The sequence below is a fragment of the Coregonus lavaretus genome (assembly GCF_964263955.1).
Source record: "Coregonus lavaretus genome assembly, chromosome: 10".
Taxonomy (NCBI): Eukaryota; Metazoa; Chordata; class Actinopteri; order Salmoniformes; family Salmonidae; genus Coregonus; species Coregonus lavaretus.
In genome coordinates, this window is record NC_139997.1 from 41,963,187 (window position 1) to 41,984,051 (window position 20,865).

The window sequence follows — 20,865 nt, forward strand, 5'->3', positions numbered from 1 at the left end:
GGGAGCGTTTGACAGTGATGAGGGGTGGTCGTTTGACCGCGGACCCGTTACGGACGCAGGCAATAAGGCAGTGATCGCTGAGATCCTGGTTGAAGACAGCTGAGGTGTATTTAGAGGGTATGTTAGTCAGGATGATATCTATGAGGGTACCCATGTTTACGGATTTAGGGTTGTACCTGGTAGGTAAACCTAAGCGTTGGGTAACAATGAAAGAGATAGTATCACTAGAGGCATCAATTGAGTCGGTCTCTGCGTGTATGGGGGGTGGGACAAAGGAGCTATCTAAGGCAGGTTTAGCTGGGCTGGGGGATCTACAGTGAAATAGTACAATTAGAAATAACCGAAACAACAATAAGCTAACCATGTTTGGGCTGAGGCTAAACATAAACAGGATGTAGTACCGTAAAAAGGAACAGTCCAGCAGACATCAGCTGTATAGCTGAGTTATCATAAGGTCCGGTGAACAGCAATAGGATAGTTCGGAGGCTGCTAAAGCACTAGCAGGTAAGAGGCCACGGCTAGCGTGTGCTAGCGGGCCGGGGCTAGCAGATGGAATCTTCGTGGTCGACGTCGTCGTAACCACATCAGACGATTTCGTCGGCAGACCAGTCGTGTAGGATCGGCGGGGCTCCATGTCAACACTAGGTGGTCCCGTCCGGTTGACAATGGGCCTCAGGATCTCGTCATGGTATCTCTGTGCATTCAAATTGCCATCGATAAAATTCAATTTTGTTCATTGTCCATAGGTTATGCCTGCCCATACCATAACCCCACCGTCACCATGGGGCACTATGTACACAAAGTTGACATCAGCAAACCGCTTGCTCACATGACGCCATACACGATGTCTGCCATCTGCCCGGTACAGTTCAAACTGCGATTAATCCGTGAAGAGCACACTTGACGGATGCCAGTGGCCATCGATGGTGAGCATTTGCCCACTGCAGTCAGGTCAAGACCCTGGTGAGGACGACGAGCACGCAGATGAGCTTCCCTGAGATGGTTTCTGAAATTCTTCAGTTGTGCAAACCCAGAGTTTCATGAGCTGTCCGGGTGGCTGGTGTCAGACGATCCTGCAGGTCAAGAAGCCGGATGTGGACGTCCTGGGCTGGCGTGGTTACACGGGGTCTGCGGTTGTGAGGCCGGTTGGACGTACTGCCAAATAAAAATAAATGACTTTGGAATCAGCTTATGGTAGAGATATGAACATTCAATTATCTGGCAACAGCTTTGGTGGACATTCCTGCAGTCAGCATGCCAATTGCACTCTCCCTCAAAACATGAGTAATCTGTAGCATTGTGTTGTGTGACAAAACTGCACATTTTAGAGTGGCCTTTTATTGTCCCCAGCACAAGGCTTCTTGATATGCCACACCTGTCAGGTGGATGGATTATCTTGGCAAAGGAGAAATGCTCACTAACAGGGATGTATACAAATTTGTGCCATTTCTTTTTTAGAAATAAGCTTTTTCTGCGCGGAAAATTTCAGTGATCTTTTATTTCAGCTCATAAAACATGGGACCAACACTTTACATGTCGCGTTTATATTTTTGTTCAGACTTTTTTCCGTCATAAAAGTGTATTGAAATTCCTTAGGAACTGTGCACACTTTGGAGAGGTGTGTGGCCACTTTGAGACACCAGTTAGTCCTCTCACTCAAACCCTTGTCATTTTTTTGTCTTATGTTGCACCTACCCCATATTTTCCAGAAATATTCTTATCATGTTACTGAATGTATCCAGAGTGAATACTGTATTATTTACTGTGGTATTTACAGTTTACTATAGTATAAATCCTGTAGTAAAAAAATAGTAATACACTATATATACAAAAGTATGTGGACACCCCTTCAAATTTGTGGATTCGGCTGTTTCAGCCACACCCTTTGCTGACAGGTGTATAAAATAGAGCGCATAGTCATGCAATCTCCATAGACAAACATTGGCAGTAGAATGGCCTTACTAAAGAGCTTAGTGACTTTCAACGTGGCACCGCCATAGGATGCCACCTTTCCAACAAGTCAGTACGTCAAATTTCAGCAGATGGTGAATCTCGCTTCACCATCTGACAGTCCGATGGAGGAATCTGGGTTTAGCGGATGCCAGGAGAATGCTACCTGCCCCAATGCATAGTGCCAACTGTAAAGTTTGGTGGAGGAGGAATAATGGTCTGGTTCAGGCTAGGCCCCTTAGTTCCAGTGAAGGGAAATCTTAACGCTACAATATACACAATGACATTCTAGGACGATTCCGTGTTTTCAACTTTGTGGCAACAGTTTGGGGAAGGCCCTTTCCTGTTTCAGCATGGCAATGCCCCCGTGCACAAAGCGAGGTCTATACAGAAATGGTTTGTCGAGATCAGGAAGGAAGAACTTCATTGCCTGCACAGAGCCCTGACCTCAACCCCATGGAACACCTTTGGGATTAATTGGAACGCCGACTGCGAGCCAGGCCTGATCGCCCAACATCAGTGCACGACCTCACTAATGCTCTTGTGGCTGAATGGTAGCAAGTCCCCGCAGCTAGTGGAAAGCCTTCCCAGATGAGTGGAGGCTATTATAGCAGCAAAGGGGGGACCAACTCCATATTAATGCCCATGATTTTGGAATGAGATTTTCGACGAGCAAGTTTCCACATACTTTTGGTCATGTAGTGTATATACCATAGTAATTACTGTAGTGTTTTTGCAGACTGTAATGTAATGTAGTATTTACTGTAGTGTTTTTGCGGACTGTAGTATACTGTAGTATCTACTGTAGTTTTTGCGAACTGTAGTATACTGTAATATTTACTGTAGTGATTTGTGACATTACTGTAGTATTTACTATAGTGTTTTTGTTTTATCGTTGACATATACGTGTGGGGCTTTCTCCTTCAGGAAACCTACTGTTGAAATACTAAAAGAGCACATTTTCCATAACATGTAGGTAGGTAGGACTGGGTTTTGAATGGAGGGTTTAGCGCTTCTGCTCTTTTCTATAACCTATATGGGAACACAATATATGGTCTATACTTGGCATGTAGGTTTTTACAGAAATTGGGATACGGGGGAGGGGAATGGGCAGGGTACAGTGGGGGAAAAAAGTATTTAGTCAGCCACCAATTGTGCAAGTTCTCCCACTTAAGAAGATGAGAGAGGCCTGTAATTTTCATCATAGGTACACGTCAACTATGACAGACTAGAATAAACAATCCAGAAAATCACATTGTAGGATTTTTAATGAATTTATTTGCAAATTATGGTGTAAAATAAGTATTTGGTCAATAACAAAAGTTTCTCAATACTTTGTTATATACCCTTTGTTGGCAATGACACAGGTCAAACGTTTTCTGTAAGTCTTCACAAGGTTTTCACACACTGTTGCTGGTATTTTGGCCCATTCCTCCATGCAGATCTCCTCTAGAGCAGTGATGTTTTGGGGCTGTCGCTGGGCAACACAGACTTTCAACTCCCTCCAAAGATTTTCTATGGGGTTGAGATCTGGAGACTGGCTAGGCCACTCCAGGACCTTGAAATGCTTCTTACGAAGCCACTCCTTTGTTGCCCGGGCGGTGTGTTTGGGATCATTGTCATGCTGAAAGACCCAGCCACGTTTTATCTTCAATGCCCTTGCTGATGGAAGGAGGTCTTCAATCAAAATCTCACGATACATGGCCCCATTCATTCTTTCCTTTACACGGATCAGTCGTCCTGGTCCCTTTGCAGAAAAACAGCCCCAAAGCATGATGTTTCCACCCCCATGCTTCACAGTAGGTATGGTGTTCTTTGGATGCAACTCAGCATTCTTTGTCCTCCAAACACGACGAGTTGAGTTTTTACCAAAAAGTTATATTTTGGTTTCATCTGACCATATGACATTCTCCCAATCCTCTTCTGGATCATCCAAATGCACTCTAGCAAACTTCAGACGGGCCTGGACATGTACTGGCTTAAGCAGGGGGACACGTCTGGCACTGCAGGATTTGAGTCCCTGGCGGCGTAGTGTGTTACTGATGGTAGGCTTTGTTACTTTGGTCCCAGCTCTCTGCAGGTCATTCACTAGGTCCCCCCGTGTGGTTCTGGGATTTTTGCTCACCGTTCTTGTGATCATTTTGACCCCACAGGGTGAGATCTTGCGTGGAGCCCCAGATCGAGGGAGATTATCAGTGGTCTTGTATGTCTTCCATTTCCTAATAATTGCTCCCACAGTTGATTTCTTCAAACCAAGCTGCTTACCTATTGCAGATTCAGTCTTCCCAGCCTGGTGCAGGTCTACAATTTTGTTTCTGATGTCCTTTGACAGCTCTTTGGTCTTGGCCATAGTGGAGTTTGGAGTGTGACTGTTTGAGGTTGTGGACAGGTGTCTTTTATACTGATAACAAGTTCAAACAGGTGCCATTAATACAGGTAACGAGTGGAGGACAGAGGAGCCTCTTAAAGAATAAGTTACAGGTCTGTGAGAACCAGAAATCTTGCTTGTTTGTAGGTGACCAAATACTTATTTTCCACCATAATTTGCAAATAAATTCATAAAAAATCTTACAATGTGATTTTCTGGATTTCTTTTTCTCAATTTGTCTGTCATAGTTGACGTGTACCTATGATGAAAATTACAGGCCTCTCTCATCTTTTTAAGTGGGAGAACTTGCACAATTGGTGGCTGACTAAATACTTTTTGTCACGGTTTCGGCCGAGGCTGCTCCTCCTCCTTGTTCGGGCAGGCTTAGGCGGTCGTCGTCCCCGGAGTACTAGCTGCCACCGTTGTATGTTTTCGATGTTTGTTTGGTTTAGTCTTTTTGGTACACCTGTTTCCGTTTTGTGCTTGTTATGTGTCCTATAAGTTCTCGTTGTTTGAGTCTTGTGTTGTGTGTAATTGTTCACCCGTCAGAAGGTGCAGTGTTTGTTTCCTCCATTGTTTGGAGAGAGATTTCCGCACTTGTGTGCACGCTATTTTTGGTGCTAGTGTTTTTACGCAGTGTGTGCGTAATTTCTTTTTGACTCCGGCTCTTGTTGTGGCCCGTTTGTTTTTCGTGACTAAAGCCTGTTAGACGAAGCCTCTGTCCTGCGCCTGATTCCTGCACCACATCCACATTCCACACTGACACTTTTTTTCCCCATTGTATATGGAAATGAAATACTGCAGTATTTATTATATTTAAATAAGTGTAGTGATTTTGCAGACATTTATGTAGTATTTACTACAGTGTTTTTGGGGGGATAATACTGTAGTATTTACTATAGTATTCTACAGTTTACTACAAATTTACTACACATGATCAAGGGATACTACAGTGTGTAGTATAGTATTATACAGTATACTACAGATTACTACATAATTCTATAGTAAGTATACTAGTATTCTATAGTAAACTGTAATAATGTTTTATGTGGGGAGGTCCCCTGGGCTGTGGGCTGCAACGCCTGAATGGCTTCAATATCCACCCATGTTAATTTTTTATGACCTAGATATTCAATTAGAAGGCTCTGTGTCATCTACTGGGTTATTGTATGAGACTGGTGCTTTATTGAGTGAACCACTGTTGATAACATGTGGTGTGACTGATAATGATGATCGTTAATGTACTGTACTGTAGTGGTTATGCATTGGAGTGGTTATCCATTTGCCTGTTTTCTGCCTGGTTGTGTCTGTGTAATCAGTGATGACGTGTCCTGACCCGGGGAACGTGGAGCACAGTCGGAGGATGGTGACGGGATCACGCTTCATGGTGGGATCGACGGTGCAGTATGTGTGTAATAAGGGATACTCCCTGTCTGGAAGCACACTGCTCACCTGCTACAACAGAGACTCAGCCAACCCCAAGTGGAGCGAGAGGCTGCCCAAGTGTAACCGTAAGTCGGGAAACTATATCTGGTCAAATACACACACACGCACGCACACACACACACAGTGTTGTTTCTTTTATTCAACCAGGATAGTCGTCCTCCTCTCTAACAATCAGCACTGTTTTTCAAAGAGTCAGCAGTATTCCTTTAGATAACTCAGAGAACTCTGTGCCAGAGGACCTTGTGGATGTTCTCAGTACGTTCAGCAAAGATTTAGCCTGAGGACATGCTGATTTCTTTCATGCAATTTCTAGAAGCCCTCTAATAGCATTGATGACCTTTCAGCCCTACCTGCTTGCTCCCTGCCTCAGATAAAAGGTGGCCTTGTTGGAGAATGATCTATTGAGAGGAAGATGATGCATGATTTTGTGTTTTTTGTTGATGGTGGTGGAAGATGCTGTCTAAGGCGCCGCTCCAGAATCTCCCATAAGTGTTCAAATGGGTTGAGATCTGGTGACTCACACACACCCTTTAAACCCGCTATGCTCCTTTGAGACCCCTCTTTCAAAGTCACTGAGATCTCTTCTTCTAGCCATGGTAGCCAAAATAATGGCCAACTGGGCATTTTTATACATGATGGGATGTTCATTGCTTAACCTCTAAAAGTCTAAGCCATTAAACTAACATATGGAATTGTTTTAAGATGGTCATAGCATGGATCATTTAGCTACAGTGAGGGAAAAAAGTATTTAATCCCCTGCTGATTTTGTATGTTTGCCCACTGACAAAGAAACGATCAGTCTATAATTTTAATGGTAGGTTTATTTGAACAGTGAGAGACAGAATAACAACAACAAAATCCAGAAAAACCCATGTCAAAAATGTTATAAATTGATTTGCATTTTAATGAGGGAAATAAGTATTTGACCCCCTCTCAAATCAGAAAGATTTCTGGCTCCCAGGTGTCTTTTGTACAGGTAACGAGCTGAGATTAGGAGCACACTCTTAAAGGGAGTGCTCCTAATCTCAGCTTGTTACCTGTATAAAAGACACCTGTCCACAGAAGCAATCAATCAATCAGATTCCAAACTCACCACCATGGCCAAGACCAAAGAGCTCTCCAAGGATGTCAGGGACAAGATTGTAGACCTACACAAGGCTGGAATGGGCTACAAGACCATCGCCAAGCAGCTTGGTGAGAAGGTGACAACAGTTGGTGCGATTATTCGCAAATGGAAGAAACACAAAATAACTGTCAATCTCCCTCGGCCTGGGGCTCCATGCAAGATCTCACCTTGTGGAGTTGCAATGATCATGAGAACGTTGAGGAATCAGCCCAGAACTACACGGAAGGATCTTGTCAATGATCTCAAGGCAGCTGGGACCATAGTCACCAAGAAAACAATTGGTAACACACTACGCCATGAAGGACTGAAATCCTGCAGTGCCCGCAAGGTCCCCCTGCTCAAGAAAGCACATATACAGGGCCGTCTGAAGTTTGGCAATGAACATCTGAATGATTCAGAGGAGAACAGGGTGAAAGTGTTGTGGTCAGATGAGACCAAAATCGAGCTCTTTGGCATCAACTCAACTCGCTGTGTTTGGAGGAGGAGGAATGCTGCCTATGACCCCAAGAACACCATCCCCACCATCAAACATGGAGGTGGAAACATTATGCTTTGGGGGTGTTTTTCTGCTAAGGGGACAGGACAACTTCACCGCATCAAAGGGACGATGGACGGGGCCATGTACCGTTAAATCTCGGGTGAGAACCTCCTTCCCTCAGCCAGGGCATTGAAAATGGGTCGTGGATGGGAATTCCAGCATGACAATGACCCAAAACACACGGCCAAGGCAACAAAGGAGTGGCTCAAGAAGAAGCACATTAAGGTCCTGGAGTGGCCTAGCCAGTCTCCAGACCTTAATCCCATAGAAAATCTGTGGAGGGAGCTGAAGGTTTGAGTTGCCAAACGTCAGCCTCAAAACCTTAATGACTTGGAGAAGATCTGCAAAGAGGAGTGGGACAAAATCCCTCCTGAGATGTGTGCAAACCTGGTGGCCAACTACAAGAAACGTCTGACCTCTGTGATTGCCAACAAGGGTTTTGCCACCAAGTACTAAGTAATGTTTTGCAGAGGGGTCAAATACGTATTTCCCTCATTAAAATGCTAATCAATTTATAACATTTTTGACATGGGTTTTTCTGGATTTCTTTGTTGTTATTCTGTCTCTCACTGTTCAAATAAACCTACCATTAAAATTATAGACTGATCATGTCTTTGTCAGTGGGCAAACGTACAAAATCAGCAGGGGATCAAATACTTTTTTCCCACACTGTATTTGATTTTGAATTTTTGACTCCTTTAGGTATCAAAATAAAATATAGAAAAAATATTTCATAACATATTGAATTTGGCCTTTATTACTATAGCCCATATAAACACATTGAATAACGCATTCATAAATGGCAAAAAAAAAAGACAGTAAAAAAATGAATCATATGGAACAAGGTTTTTAAGTGTCTGTCCTATATCTAGGAGATATAAGAAAGCTCAGGAAATATATATATATAAATATTTTTTACACATATTTAACCCCTTATATTTGTTTTCACAAAACTACCTCCATACTTCCATTGATTTGTATGGGTTACCTTCAGACGAGTCCCGTGATGCTTGTGGTGGGTCGTAGAGCAAAACGGAGAACACCATCGTGTTCGTGAGTCTCATCTTTCCATAGAGGGGTCATATTAGTTAGTAGGCCAAACAGACGTTTTTGTGAGAAGACCGATTTTCGGGATGTCACCGCTCTAGCTCTGCCACTTTCCACCACAGATGCGGAAGGGTGGATTGAGACGCAGCCCAGGCAAAAAAAACTGATATCTCTAGTTTAAACTGACAGATTTCTATGGGGATGTTTTATTATGTTAATTAGATTGACACACCGGTGCGTCAATATACTCTTAGGGATTAATTAACTCAGAAACCACACCTGTGTGGAAGCACCTGCTTTCAATATACTTTGTATCCCTCATTTACTGAAGTGTTTCCTTTAATATGGCAGACCTGTAGCTGCCTTGTGTAAGTAAGTGGTGGCAAGCTGTACTGATGTTAGAAATTATACATGTAATAAGTGTACTCTGCTGTCTAAGAAATATAGAGACAACCATAGTGACAGCCATGGTGTGTGTCTGACTGTGTGTCCTGGCAGCTGAGAAGTACGAGCCCTGCAGGAACCCTGGTGCCCCCTCCACCAGCGTGCAGAGCTCAGAGAAAGCCTTCTACCAGGCAGGGGAGACCCTGAGCTTCTCCTGCCGTACCAGCTATGAGCTGCAGGGGGAGCCCACCATCCGCTGTGTCCCTGGACACCCATCACAGTGGAGCAGCACACCACCCACCTGTAGAGGTACACTGTCTGCACACAACATGTCTCAACTTCTAATAACTTATGATGCCCAGTTCCATGATGTGTAAAATGATCAGGGTAATTGTTTTTCTTTTTTTCCAGCATCCTCTTTGCAGTATTTGAATGAGCGCAAGTTGGATGGTAAGTACAGTATATCAGCTAATTGTAACCACAGTGTGAAGTATTATGATGCCATTAGGAGATATACACTACATGACCAAAAGTATGTGGACACCTGCTCGGCGAACATCTTTTTCCAAAATCATAGGCATTAATATGGAGTTTGCTGCTATAACAGTCTCCACTCTTCTGGGAAGGCTTTCCACTAGATGTTGGAATATTGCTGCGGGGACTTCAGCCACAAGAGCATTAGTGAGGCGGGCACTTATGTTGGATGATTAGGACTGGCTCGCAGTTGGCGTTCCAATTCATCCCAAAGGTGTTCAATGGGGTTCAGGTCAGGGCTCTGTGCAGGCAGGTCAAGTTCTTCTACACCGATCTCGACAAACTATTTCTGTATGGACCTCGCTTTGTGCATGGGGGCATTGTCATGCTGAAACAGGAAAGGCCTTCCCCAAACTGTCGCCACAAAGTTGGAAGCATAGAATCGTCCAGAAAGTAATTGTATGCTGTAGCGTTAAGATTTCCTTTCACTGGAACTAAGGAGCCTGAACCATGAAACCCAGACCATTATTCCTCCTCCACCAAACTTTACAGTGGGCACTATGCATTTGGGCAGGTATCGTTCTCTTAGCATCCGCCAAACCCAGATTAGTCCGTCAGACTGCCAAATGGTGAAGTGTGATTCATCATTCCAGAGAACGCATTTCCACTGCTTCAGAGTCCAATGGCGGCAAGCTTTACATCACTCAAGCCGACGCTTGGCATTGCGCATGGTGATCTTAGGCTTGTGTGTGGCTGCTCGACCATGGAAACCCATTTCATGAAGCTCCCGACGAACAGTTATTGTGCTGACGTTGCTTCCAGAGGAACTCGGTAGTGAGTGTTGCAACCGAGGACAGATGATTTTTATGCGCTATGCACTTCAGCACTCAGCAGTCCCGTTCTGTGAGCTTGTGTGGCCTACCACTTCGCGGCTGAGCCTTTATTACTCCTAGACATTTCCACTTCACAATAACAATAACAGCACTTATAGTTGACCGTGGCAGCTCTAGCAGGGCAGAAATTTGACGAACTGACTTGTTGGAAAGGTGGCATCCTATGACGGTGCCACGTTGAAAGTTACTGAGCTCTTCAGTAAGGCCATTCTACTGCCAATGTTTGTCTATGGAGATTGCATGGCTGTGTGTTCGATTTTATACACCTGTCAACAACGGGTGTGGCTGAAATAGCCGTATCCACATACTTTTGTATATATAGAGCACTTATGCTGTACTTATTTCAGGTCATTTCTAGTTATGCATGTTTCATGTTTCTTTTCAGTTGCTAGTCCTGACTACGATATGGAGGGAACCAACATTGCCATCGCCTTTCTGATTCCTGCTGCGGTTGTGTTGGTAGTCATCCTAGGGATTTACCTCTACTTTGCAAAGTGAGTATGAGAATGAGAGATAGGGAAGTAACTACATAACACTCATCAATTGCTAATTTAGTTAAATGCCTCAGAGCAGTTGAGACTCTGTACAAGAGTGCTTGTGTGTCTCTCTGTCCCTCTCAGACTTCAGGGGAAGACCATCAGAATGCCAACATCATCCTTGCCACCGTATGACAACATGACAGAGGAGTCAGCCTTCAACAACCCAATCTATGATACAGGAGTAAGTACGGATGTCATGCACATGAATCTCCGAGATGTGGACTCCCAGAATACCATTGTCCTGTCCTGATCCATCTCATCGCCATCTGCCTGCCTGTCATCTCATGTCTTACCAGCAGAGGGCACCATCTTCCACCCTAGCCACCAGAGCTGAGCCTCTCAATTTGTGGTCTTGTGTTGAATGCAGACAAGCACAAGTACCAACCATCTGGCTCTCGAGGTCTACTACTTAGCTTTGAAGTTTGGAAGCTCTACAGTCTACTTAGTTTTAAAGCTCTAAAATATGTGTTTTTGCATGAGTATCACATCCATTTTCAGTGGATCAATAGGACTGCAAAAGCACTCCATCAGTGGACTGGATAGGGGGCAGATGTAGTACACAGATGCGTTTACATTTGTGATGACCTTACATTTGCAATTTTGAGCTTGACAAAGTGCTTCTGTTCTGACTATGTTCCTGGAGAGATGATGAATGTAATATTGTATGAAGGGGGTGAAAAATATTTATGTTAAAATCCTTAATATCAGTGTCAGCTTCAAAGACACTTTAAAGCTCATCCATCATTGTGTCATTATCATGTCATTCACATGTGATTAAGTTGTGCAGTCATTGAGTCTGAACAAAAATATAAACGCAACATGCAACAATTTCAAAGGTTTTACTGAGTTACAGTTCATATAAGAAATCAGTTAAATGAAATAAATGCATCAGGCCCTAATCTATGGATTTCACATGACTGGGAATACAGATATGCATCTGTTGGTCACAGATACCTTCTTTTTTTTAAAGTAGGCACATTGATCAGAAAACCATTCAGTATCTGGTGTGACCAGCATTTGCCTCATGCAGCATAACACATCTGATTCTCATAGAGTTGACCAGGCTGTTGATTGTGGCCTGTGGAATGTTGTCCCACTCCTTTTCAATGGCTGTGCGAAGCTGCTGGATATTGTCTGGAACTGAAATACGCTGTTGTACACGTCAATCCAGAGCATCCCAAACATGCTCAACGGGTGACATGTCTGGTATGCAGGCCATGGAAGAACTGGGACATTTTTAGCTTCCAGGAATTGTGTACAGATCCTTGCGACATGGGGCCGTGCATTATCATGCTGAAGCATGAGGTGATGGCGGCGGATGAATGGCACGACAATGGGCATCAGGATCTCGTCATGGTATTCAAATTGCCATCGACAAAATGCAATTGTGTTCGTTTTCTGTAGCTTATGCCTGCCCATACCATAACCACACCGCCACCATGGCGCACTCTGTTCACAAAGTTGACATCAGCAAACCGCTTGCCCACATGACGCCATACACGATGTCTGCCATCTGCCCGGTACAGTTGAAACTGCGATTAATCCGTGAAGAGCACACTTGACGGATGCCAGTGGCCATCGATGGTGAGCATTTGCCCACTGCAGTAGGTCAAGACCCTGGTGAGGACGACGAGCACGCAGATGAGCTTCCCTGAGAAGGTTTATGACAGTTTTTGTAGAAATTCTTCGGATGTGCAAACCCACAGTTTCATCGGCTGTCCGGATGGCTTGTCTCAGACGATCCCGCAGGTGAAGAAGCCGGATGTGGAGGTCCTGGGCTGGCATGGTTGCACATTATCTGCGGTTGTGAGGCCGGTTGGACGTACTGCCAAATTCTCTAAAATGACGTTGGATGCGGCTTCTGGTAGAGAAATGAACATTAAATTCTCTGGCAACATCTCTGGTGGACGTTCCTGCAGTCAGCATGCCAACTGCACGCTCCCTCAAAACTTGAAACATCTGTGGCATTGTGTTGTGTGAGAAAACTACACATTTTAGAGTGGCCTTTTATTGTCCCCAGGACAAGGTGCACCTGTGTAATGATCATGCTGTTTATTCAGCTTCTTGATATGTTCTCCTGTCAGTTGGATGGATTGTCTTGGCAAAGGTGAAATGCTCACTAATAGGGATGTAAACAAATGTGTGCACAACATTTTAGAGAAATCAGCTTTTTGTGCATATGCAACATTTCTGGGATATTTTATTTCAGCTCATGAAACATGGGACCAACACTTTACATGTTGCGTTTATATTTTTGTTCAGTATAGTTTGAATTTCTTTTGAAATGTATACACATATGGACCCTTTTATGAATAATGGGTATTAAATCACATGGGCTATAACAAATGACAATGTGCAATAATAGACAGTATTTATATTTACACTTAGTATTTACATTACTTTTATGTTCTGCACTTGAGAACATTATCAGAGCACTTCAAATACCAACTAAAAACCCTTAGATTTGACATTGAGTCTCAATAATTATTGTACTTGGTTTACACATTTCTTTGTTCATGAGTCCTTCATATCTACATCATTTTGTGTACAAATATGTTTTTTATTTGGTCAGTTAAACGTATTTGCTTTATTTGATGTAAGTGTTGGATTTGTTGTGAAATGTCACAGGCACAATGTGTAATAAACATGATGCCACCATATCTATCATTGTGTTATGTTAATCTATTCATCAACTCTGTTACAAATGTAACAGTGATGCATATCATGCTCTTAAAAACGATCTCCCTTGATTCAAAATATTGTGTGGGGGGAATGTCCTATTAGTTAAGCAGGTGTTCAGACTGGGCTGTGTGACGTGAGCGGATGCTGTTCCGGACTTCATTTTGACTGGACCATACTCTCCTCGCCCTCCTCTTCCTCCCATGAGCCCTGGCAGGTGTTCTGTGATTACTAATGACTGTCTGTCTGTCTGTCTGTCTGTCTGTCCCTCCTTGGCTGCCTGCAAAAGAACAATGAGGTGAGGCCTTCTTCTGATGCCGACTGTCCATCTTAAAGAGCACACCTCATATCCACCTCACCCACTGTATCACCTGTCACTGCACCCACTGTACCAAACTGGTGTCAACATTTCAGTCAGCACTTTGTGGGGTTAATGGGTTACTCACCACTGAGCTCCCTGACCCTCACTAACTTCATTGCTCTCTCTTTTTCTCTTTCTCTCTCTCGCTCTCTCTCTCTCAAATAGTTACTATTAACATTAATTGGGAAAGAAAATACCTTTACATAACATCTCACTGTTGATAATGAAAGTAAAGTATGGGGTGGCAGTGAAATGACTGAGGAACTGAAGTGTTATGACACAGAGTAAGAACTTTTGCCCAGTAAGAACCTTTGATGAGTGTGTTTGTCTGGTCTTCACAGGAAAAAATAGATTATGAGGTGACCATTTAGAGACCTTACAGCGAGGGGAATTCAACCGTTGCTTTTTGGGACCTCTCATCTTCCCTGCGATGACTTCAGCTCCTATTCCTCACTCCTCTTCATTCCCTCCTTTTTGTGGGCTTTTTGTAAATATCCATCTTTCCAGAGGACTTCTACCAGAGCTGCAAAGTTTGTGTAAAGGTGGTGGATCAACATGGTGTTATTTTTGTAGAGCTTCAACACAGATGGCCTTTCTTTAGTGTTTGTACACTGTTTATTTCATAAGCCCAGGACTGGTTACATTATGGGGGAGAGGGATACGTTACGTTTAATTGGTTAAGGTTTTGAAGTTGTACATGATAAATCTGAAGAACGAATGTACCGCTAATGAGTTGGCAAAGGTCTTGAAATATACAATATACATGACAAATACATTATGACCCGCAGTTGACTGAACATTGTCCAAATATCAATTTCACATTTACCCTAAGTGAATCTTTTTTTTTTGCTACTATAATATCACCAACCATGTCTATAGCTATATGTTTTTTTTTTAATATAATTTCGTAAATAAACTGCCTGTCTAATATGAGGGCGTCTGAGACTTGAGGAACCAAATTAGCGTTCTGTTCAAATTTGACTCACTGTTTTGTTGAGACATGTCCTGTGCTAAAACAACTATAAAATACATCAGAGAAATGTATAGGCCACAGTGTTAAGCTCCCCTTCATGGCCGATATAGAGTGGGTAAATACTCCACTATCTCCTTGGTTAAACTAATGTCAAATCCCAACAGCTTTCTCTTGAGAGTATGCATCAATTTAATGAAAAGGAGGCCATGAAGACATGTCCTGTGCTAAAATGCCATCTAAAATCCCATCTTCTACAAAGTGCTGTTCTGTAATGTACACAAACTTCATGTACATAAGAATGCTCATGGGCCACTCTCTACCAGCCCTTGTTAGTGCTCTCATTAGTTTCTGTCTCTCCACACAAGAAATTGACTGCTTAAAGTATTGAACTGTAACCACAACACTTGTTGACATCAAAGAGCATGTCAGATATTCAAACTATGTGTACTTTTCTTCTCTTTGTAAAATAAACATTCCATCCAGTCCAATCTGAGTTTGCAAGTTACAACAGGTTTTATTTTGACTGTTTATCTTTGTCGTTGTCTCTATAAATGTTAAATTTACTCACATCTTTGGTTTCATTATGTCTCTTCTCTTATGTCTCTCTATATAGTACAAACTATTGATTGCCCAAAAAATTGTACATTCAGAGTAAGTTGTAAGGCGGGTGTATATTTTATTACTCAAAATCTGAATTAAAAGAACTGCATTACTGTGAAATATTCCCCCGAGAGTTAGACTACAGTGCATTCGGAAAGTATTCAGACCCCATGACTTTTTCCGCATTTTGTTACATTACAGCCTTATTCTAAAATGGATGAAATTGTTTTTTTCCCCTCATCAATCTACAAACAATACCCCATAATGACAAAGCAAAAACTGTTTTTTATTTTTGCACATGTATAAAAAAAAAAAAACTGTAATAGAACATTTACATAAGTATTCAGACCCTTTACTCAGTACTTTGTTGAAGCACCTTTGGCAGCGATTACAGCCTCAAGTCTTCTTGGGTATGACGCTACAAGCTTGGCACACCTGTATTTGGGGAGTTTCTCCCATTCTTCTCTGCAGATCCTCTCAAAATCTGTCAGGTTGGATGGGGAGCGTCGCTGCACAGCTCACTTCAGGTCTCTCCAGAGATGTTCCATCGGGTTCAAGTCCGGGCTCTGGCTAGGCCACTCAAGGACATTCAGATACTTGTCCTGAAGCCACTCCTGCATTGTCTTGGCTGTGTGCTTAGGGTCGTTGTCCTGTTGGAAGGTGAACCATCGCCCCAGTCTGAGGTCCTGAGTGCTCTGGAGCAGGTTGTCATCAAGGATCTCTCTGTACTTTGCTCCGTTCATCTTTCCCTCGATCCTAACTAGTCTCCCAGTCCCTGCCGCTGAAAAACATCCCCACAGCATGATGCTACCACCACCATGCTTCACCGTAGGTACGGTACAAGGTTTCCTCCAGACATGACGCTTGGCATTCAGGCCAAATAGTTAAATCTTGGTTTCATCAGACCAGAGAATCTTGTTTCTCATGGTCTGAGAGTCCTTTAGTGCATTTTACTGAGGAGTGGCTTCCGTCTGGCCACTCTACCTTAAAAGCCTGATTGGTGGAGTGCTGCAGAGATGGTTCTCCTTCTGGAAGGTTCTCCCATCTCCACAGAGGAACTCCGGAGCTCTGTCAGAGTAACCATCGGGTTCTTGGTCACCTCCCTGACCAAGGCCCTTCTTCCCCGATTGCTCAGTTTGGCTGGGCGGCCAGCTCTAGGAAAAGTGTAGGTGTTCCACACTTCTTCCATTTAAGAATGATGGAGGCCACTGTGTTCTTGGGGACCTTCAATGAAGCTGCAGACTTTTTTTGGTACCCTTCCCCAGAGCTGTGCCTCGACACAATCCTGTCTCGGAGCTCTTTGGACAATTCCTTCAACCTCATGACTTGGTTTTTGCTCTGACACGCACCGTCAACTGTGGGACCTTATATAGACAGGTGTGTGCCTTTCCAAATCATGTCCAATCAATTGAATTTCCCACAGGTGGACTCCAGTCAAGTTGTAGAAACATCTCAAGGATGATCAATGGAAAAAGGACGCACCTGAGCTCAATTTCGAGTCTCATAGCCAAGGGTGTTTTTTATTTTTTATAAATCTGCAAAACATTTCTAACAACCTGTTTTTGCTTTGTCATTATGGGGTATTGTGTGTAGATTGATGAGGAAAACAATTAATTTAATCAATTTTAGAATAAGGCTGTAACATAACAAAATGTGGAAAATGTCAAGGGATCTGAATACTTTCCGAATGCACTTTGTGTAAAAAGGATTGCAAGAAATTGACCACCTTTATCTGACAGAACTGTCATATCCTGCTGAAATGTGCATTGATTGTCCAAAACAAATGTGAAATGCATCTTCAGATGAGTAAATCAGTCAATTCCCACATGAAAAAATACTACAGTTTACTATAGAATACTACATTACCTACTATAGAATTATGTAGTAAACTGTAGTATACTGTGGAATTATATACTACACACTGTAGTGTCCCTATAACGTGTAGTACTTACTAGAGAATGTTGTAGTATACTGTAGAATATAGTAAATACTACAGCATTATTCGCAAAATACTACAGTAATGTCCGCAATATCACTACAGTATTTAATTTCCATATACCCAGCCCATTCCCCTCACTATATCCCAATTTGTGCCACCGATAAGTGAGAAACCTACATGCCAAGTATAGACCATATTATTGTGTTCCTTACAGGTTATAGAAAAGAGCAGAAGCTATGAACTATCTGTTCAGACCCCAGTCCTACCTACCTACAGGTTATGGAAAATGTGCTCTTTTAATATTTCTCCAGCAGATTTCCTCAAAGAGAAAGTTTCACCTTCTATGTCAAAGATAATAAAACAAAAATACTATAGTAAATACTACAGTAATGTCCGCAGAAACACTACAATCTGCAAAAACACTATAGTAAATACTACAGTATACCACAGTCCGCAAAAACACTACAGTAAATACTACAGTATACTACAATCCACAAAAACACAAAATTCATTACTATAATATATACTATAGCTAACTGTAAATACTACAGTATATTACAGTTAATACTACAATATTCACTGTAGTTTTTTTGCTGACTTGAGTCTGTAAAAACACTACAGTGAATACTATAGTATTTATACCATAGTATCCTATATCATTTTTTCATGTGTTTTCTTTGGGTACGGAAAAGAGAATAATAAATGAAACATGAAATAAAGTTTGCAAGATATCTATTTACCTATGTGTTTGTTTTTAATTTCTTGTGAATTAGCTGTAATTGACACCATGAACAGATACTAAATCAATTTCATAACAAAGTTATCCACAGTTTTTCACTCTGACACAGCCATTTTTAAACAGGAATAAATAAAGCAGAAGGTTATTGTGGGTGCCACAAGTTTGCCTTTGAGGGAGTTTCCATTGTACATTTTATCACACTTTCCAGTTTTTACAATTATATTTATACACTCACACACATTCCACTCTAGCCATTACAATGAGCCCGTTCTCCTATAGCTCCTCCCTCCAGCCACCACTGATTGATAAATAACAATTGTTTGCAGCCTCAGTACTCATGCACAACCTTGGCTATTTGCGTTTCAAAACTCCCATAATTAACCATATATGGTCAAAATCGTACCTTTAAAGTTGCAATAAGTAACTTTTTGGGTAACCCTACCAAATTCACATAGAAATGTGTTATATACTGTCATTCTCATTGAAAGCAAGTCTAAGAAGCGGTAGATCTGTTATGTGCGCTATTGCTATGCTTCCCTTTCCTAAGTTTCGTTTTAGTCTCTTTTACTTTAGGTTTTGTACACCAGCTTCAAACAGCTGAAAATACATTTTTGGGGGGTTTATGGAAAATATATTTCACAGCGGTATACAATGATTCTCTACACCCCTCAAACTTAACTCTGGACCTCGAAGCCAGTTCCACTGGATTTTTTCATTGATCGCCTCTAATTAGAGATTTAGACCTGGGTCAACAGGTGTGTGTAATGAATTATCAGGTAGAACAGAAAACCAGCAGGCTCCGGACCTCGTAGGGTAAGAGTTGAGTACCTCTGCTCTACTTGCCAGTTTTGTCACAAAATGAAATGAGGTGAACTATTACAATATTTGTAACCAGGAAATGGCGGAGCGATTTCTACAAAGGGAATATACCACCCTGTACCGTGAAATACAAAGGCGCAACCAAAAAAATATCAGAAAAAAACTTTTACGAGACTGAAATAGAGATGTTAGTGTCAGGTTGGTTGAGTACAAACAAAATGTTTTATTTGGCTCACTCAGTTGTGGCTTGACCAGTAAAAAGAAAAACATAGCTACAAAGAAAAGACCATGACAATTCAAGTTGTTTTAGCAATGGCAAATATACTTAAAATGAGTAGGCAACACATAGCAATAAGCCTTTCATTCTCAATAGTTCCCTGCTGGCTTGGCTTATAGGCCAACAATGCTGAACGAGTCACGCGTTCCACATGGCCACCACATTCAGTAGGGGCTTTTGCGCGTCACATAACATTTTATGGCGATGTTGGTGCCGTCTATTGCGCCGTTCGTATTTAAGACAAAGAAACCCCTTTTGACTTCACTGTTGTGCGATGGTGTATGGAAATGGTATGTTAGCCTACTGTTCATTTTGCTGATGATTGCATCCAAAACATTGGCTCATCGAGGACTGTGAGATGCCGATCGGCAAGCTACCGCTGAAAATCGCCTATTGCTAAAAACCGGAGGGTGGATAGCACTTGGATGTGCACCCTAATGGCATCGTTGACACGTGTTTGCCTTCATCTTCTTCGATGAGGTTTAACGGCGGTTGGCATCCAATAAATGTTGCATTACCGCCACCTACTAGACTGGAGTATAACTTCCTTATACTTTGCTTGAAAAAGGAAATAAAAACAAATACCCTACCATCTAACACTACACTCGCAAAAATTAATAATATATAATATATATATACACAATACTCCAGTATTTAGTCCTACTTCAGGCCAACAGCCTGAAAGGATGGGACACCACCACTTAACACACCCTGTAACTCTTCTGATGTCAAGTCTCGCACACCAAAATACCTCTCTGCAGCTGCCACCACAACCTCTTTTCTGCGATTTACGTTCCATCCCTGCAGTACAGTTGATAACCATTGCTATAAATGCCAATCTTACTGAAACATATATCACTTGTTGATTTATCCCTCTGGCTGGTACAGGTCGGCCCAGTGTAGCTCAGTTGGTAGAGCATGGCGTTTGCAACGGCAGGGTTGTGGGTTCGATTCCCACGGGGGCCAGTATGAAAAAAAAATTATGCACTCACTAACTGTAAGTCGCTCTGGATAAGAGCATCTGCTAAATGACTAAAATGTAAATGTACTACACACACCACTCCTCTCAGGATCCCTCCCCCTTGACCCATCTTCTGCTACTTTCTTCACTGCCTCAGCATATGACAACTTCTGCACTACTCTAACCCTGGAAACCTCAGCCTGCCTCTTTCGCACGGGACATTTCTGATCCCCAGCTCCATGGGCACCATTACAATTAACACATACCACTACTTTCCCCAATGCTACACATTCCTTGGTCTCATGCCCTTCTGCACACTTCTCACACCTAGGAACCTCCCTCCTACACACTGCTGCCACATGCCCATAAGCGTGACACCTGTAACAATGTAATGTATTCAGCACAAAAGCTCATACCGGATAACTTATATATCCTAACATCACCTCGTCGGGCAAAGACTCAACATCAAAACTCTAAAGAACAGACAATGACTTCTGTTTCACCACTCACGCCACCCTGTCTGCATCGCACCAAACAACGAGCATCACAAACACAGGGAATCTTCTCCTTCAGTTGGTCAGCGTTCACATTTACCGCTACCTCACATCTCTTGCCCCCATTCGTTTAACACGGAGTGCCTGCTCCCTCTGACTAGCAGACAGTTTCTACCATTCTTCTTTAACAAACCATCTCCCTTTCTTCTGCCATTTTTAACCGACTCAAGCTCACCCTCTTCCTCCCTCTCTCTCTTA

The 20,865-nt window shown here is 42.5% G+C and overlaps 1 pseudogene across 1 annotated transcript in view; it reads left to right on the top strand.

The window, feature by feature from the left end:
- LOC311135652 (seizure protein 6 homolog) overlaps positions 1 to 13,421 on the top strand; it is a 294,033-nt pseudogene extending 280,612 nt beyond the window's left edge. The window contains exons 12-16 of the transcript in view: positions 5,638 to 5,829; positions 8,974 to 9,168; positions 9,271 to 9,309; positions 10,612 to 10,720; positions 10,847 to 13,421. The product of the transcript in view is annotated as a seizure protein 6 homolog (transcript). The remainder of the gene's footprint in view (positions 1 to 5,637; positions 5,830 to 8,973; positions 9,169 to 9,270; positions 9,310 to 10,611; positions 10,721 to 10,846) is intronic.
- The last annotated feature ends 7,444 nt before the right edge of the window (positions 13,422 to 20,865 follow it).